Source organism: Salvelinus sp. IW2-2015, unplaced genomic scaffold (assembly GCF_002910315.2).
Source record: "Salvelinus sp. IW2-2015 unplaced genomic scaffold, ASM291031v2 Un_scaffold3947, whole genome shotgun sequence".
Taxonomy (NCBI): domain Eukaryota; kingdom Metazoa; phylum Chordata; class Actinopteri; order Salmoniformes; family Salmonidae; genus Salvelinus; species Salvelinus sp. IW2-2015.
The window spans coordinates 8,712-13,042 of record NW_019945221.1 but is presented as its reverse complement, the minus strand read 5'-3'; the positions used below and the strand labels follow the sequence as shown (position 1 = coordinate 13,042).

The 4,331-nt window shown below is 43.6% G+C and overlaps 1 pseudogene; it reads right to left on the bottom strand.

Annotated features, from left to right (window-relative positions):
• Window positions 1–1,376: 1,376 nt before the first annotated feature.
• On the bottom strand, window positions 1,377–3,272 carry LOC112076712 (protein Tob1-like; annotated as a pseudogene).
• Window positions 3,273–4,331: the final 1,059 nt, after the last annotated feature.

The window sequence follows — 4,331 nt, the reverse complement described above, 5'->3', positions numbered from 1 at the left end:
TGAGAAATAGAAACAAAAGGCGATCCATTCTGGTTGAAACCATGATACCAAGTACATGAATAGTCCCAACAGGACCTCAACATAGATKACTTTTGGAAGAATCAAACAAGCAACATACACTTCCTTTTCAGACCAGCATTAATCCCATTAAAATGTCCTTCTCATTCTGTTCATTCCTTCCGATTCATTTTGTCATCACAAGTCAGCAATCATAGTTATCCAATGATCCGTCACCTCAGGACACTGGGTGAAAAATGATTGAGAGCATTTAGAATAGCATGCAGCTGGCCACTGTGTAGAAGCCTTTACTGCCTCTACAAAGTTTTATGCTTACTATAGCACCCAAAATGCTCAGTAGATCCACTACAAAATCAGTATAGATGAACGGTAGGAAATAAAAGTGTTATCCCAAAATAAATGTTGACTTGTGACTGAATTTACTCTGGAGACCACACACATGCTCAGGATGAAGGTACTGTAAACAGAACATATCACCTAGCCTACCGGACCATCTTCACATTCAACAACATTATTTGACTAAACTGGCAGGCTGCAGTGTTCAAAGACGGGCCTGTTGGCTAGTAGGGCTAACATGTACAGTGCACTAATATAAACACCTCAGCMCTCAGTAGGCTAACTGACACAGAGGTGACATGCTAAGGTCTGGGATGACAGTTAGTAGGCTTAACCCCACTATCCATATGCCTAATAGGCCCAGGAAGCACATGGACTGACTGTAGTATGTAGCACCGTAGTATGTAGACCCAGCAGAAGGCTGAGGATAACGTAGACAGTCGGAATGGAATACATGTGCAGGGTATATCAAATCTCCAGTAAAAAGGGAATACGCTCATTGGCTCTTTTTGCWTAYCTATGTTTTGAAAGTTGATGGAAATGTATAAAACTGTTATGTTGTCAAGGAAAACCCCACTGGTAATTCTAGACAATASCACAGAACACTAACGTTCACCCTGATTCCCAGCAATAAGACTACAGAACACTTCGATATGCCTATTTGTGTAACACTAGTTACAAGACTACCATGTATAGAATATTGATGTATAACAGTGCAGTCTTACCAATAGCACCATGCTGACATGTCAGTACTTTATATTATGCYAGGTCTTTGCAAATGACAAGTTACACTGCAGGTTTGAACCATGTGTCAAGAGCAAGGTCTTGAGCCAGTGCCCCAGGAATACGCTGACCAGAGGTACATTAGGCACTGAAGGATAGGCTAGGACTCCTATGGCTACGATAAAGTGTGTGTACTTTACAATTCAATGGCATATGGAAAACTGGATAATATTGCCTTCATACATATGTCCATTGTCCAATCAACAAGACCAGACTACCAATGAGAAGATAGARGTGTATATTTTCAAGCTTTTTAATACAAACTTAATAAATGATCAGTTCCGCTTAACATGTAAGACACTGACTCCAAATACTTTGTTATACCGTTTGTTTTATCAAGTATTGCACAATGTAGGTACAAAATTAATATACGATTACATTTTGTCCATAATATAGCAAAAATCTTTAAACTCTTAACAGAAAATACAACTCTTGTTTTTCAAAAAAGCACTTAATCCCACTACGATAATGCTGTACACAATCTTTGAATTGTCAATGTTTTTTAGAGGCTTCATTTCACAATTCAATTTTAAAAGAACATAAGTCTCTGCAGCCATCACGGATCACTGTAGTGTAAAAAGAATTAAATTTGCAGTACCCATGTCGTTAGAAACAATATATACTCTGATATTTACAAACTCTTACTAAATTAAATTATACAATTAGAAAAAGACCAGAAATCCCACATATAATGCCAATCCCTTGGAAAATTGGCATGCCAGTTATGTCTTAAATACTGAAAGAGGCCCATGACTTGTATTGTGTTTTTTCTTTATCTTTAAAACAGTCACGTAAAAATCATTTCTGTGCTTGGTTGCAAAAGAAATAATGATGCATGTCGAGTTTAGGTAACCAAGCTTGGATCTCTGTACTACATTTCATTGTAAAAAAGATAACTCAGGGCGCAAAGTCCTTTCACCCTCAGGCCATCGCTTGGACTTGTACACAACTTACAGTCGACAACAAGTCACTTTAAATTTCCTGGAAATTCTGTTTCCTATTGTATTTTTTGATGTGCGTTTAGTCTTTTTCCCCCCCATATCAACTATCTCTGGTCATTTCTGTGTACTAGTACTGTATATCTTTGGTACTAATTGGCCATCACTGGCTGGAATTGCTGGTTCGATACTGCCATGTTGTTCAAGCTGAAATTCAAGCCTCACTAAGGGACTTGTGCGTGAGACCTCCGTTATGCCGCAACACGCGAAGGCATTGCTGCTACTGCAGCGGTCTGAGGCTGAGGGAGCTGTCACCGGGGAATAGGGCACTCGGGCTCCCCCTGGCCTGGAGTGGTTGGGAACACAAACTCCTTGGCGTTGGGCTGAGGGCTGAGGCCTCGCTTGCTGGCCCAGGCCCAACCCGTACAGAGAGTGCATGGAGGTGGAGATGGCTTTTCTGCTTCAGCAGCGTGTTCACATCAGGCCCAGGTTGGGGCGAGGTGCGGGCCACCTTCTGGCCTGCCCGCCTTGCCACCGTGTCTGTTGTGTGCGGGCTGCGCTCTTCATTTTGGTGAGCCGATTTTGGTGCGCGAATGGCTGGGATGGTGAAGTTAAAGGCTGGTTGGGCGTTGGCATGAAGGGGCTGACAGCAGCCGAGTGCCGAAGGAGGCGAAGGGGAGCTGGAAGTCGGAGAGGCCACCACAGGCTCACTGATGGCATAGACCTGGGCCTCAGGGTTGAACTGTTTTGATCTCCCTTGTCCAGCTCCAGCCCACTGGGCTGCTCTCATTGCTACGTCCACGGTACAGCACCTTGACGGGCCCCTTCTCACCGATCTGGTAGGATACCTCGAAGGGGTCGATCCACACACTGAGGTCCTGAAGCAGATTGTGGCGCAATCCTCAATGTCCAGGCCACTCTCTTTGGCTGCCTTCTCTACCACCGGGTTCCACCTTCTCCCCTACGTGGATGCACTGAATCCAGAGCCCTTGTATGGCTTGTTCGGGTCCAGTGCCCTCTACTTCCCCTTGGGCTGCCTCTCACTCCTCGCGAAGCATGTTGACCCTCTCCCGTGGCAGTTGTTGTAAAGGTAGAGATGACGAAGTTGAGGGCTACTTGGATTTCAAGCTGCATAGCTGGCTGCTGAACTGCTCCGGGTGCAGAAGAGGTGTCGGCAGCTGCGTCCTGTTTGAGTTGCTTTACTTATCTGTGTGGTGCGTAGGTGTTCCAGCCAGGGTGTTGATGGATTGGGTCACACCAGGCAAAAAGGACTAGAGCTTGTGGAAATGCTAGTCGCAAGAGGTTCTCTCCACAGGTGAGCGTTGTTTTTTCCTGAAAAAGAGAAGATAATAATATTAGCATATTGTTCAGAGAGATATGCAAACAATAAGACATTTAAAAGGCATGAACCATCCTCCATAATACAAGCCGTAAATTTGCATGTACTTCTAGGAACATTCGGTATAACTGGACAAACTATTTTGTAACAGGCAACACTCTCAAAGATTGGCGTGGCGACATGTCCTCGCCTTACTTGACTCAGTTGAGCTCACTCCTGCAGACTTTGTTAAAGTGCAGAGAAAATGCCCTCTTACGTTAACCCTTACTGTCCTAGGAGGAAGCTCTAGCATAGAATTGCTTAGTCCATATGAACACTCAAATCAACTAGTATTGGCTATTGACGGATCAAGCGTTCACCTCTCTTCTCTTCTTTTTCTCATTGGTCGCAACGTGTATTTTTCACATCACTGTACATGCAGGTGACAAAACCAGTCTGAAACCTTACTTACAGCGCTTTCCCGACAAATGCCGGATCTGTCCCAGTATCAACGTTATAGCCCTGACTCATTCTTTAACAATCAATGTCCGCTACTGGAACAGAACGCACCACCTAGTTTCATAAATAGCCATGACAAAGCAGCGGATCTATGATGTGTCTGCATATCTACTCTACAACTCAATATGAACAACCTAAAGATTTCACAGTAGACAAACTATTTTCAGAATTTTAGAAATCTCCACAGAAAGAGCTGTGCTCTTTTTTCAATACGAAGCTATAGAGAAGCACTAGAACTGATCGTGTTACATAATAAATAGCTAGCCTCGTTACAATGTTGCCKACGTCACAGAGTCGCAGTTACATTCGGAAAGGCATACTGCACTTTTTTTTACAGAACGGTTACATATTAGCAATCAGGCTGGCGATAGAAAAATGTACCCTGTAAATATTGTATCAGATTGGCGGCTCTCAACTCG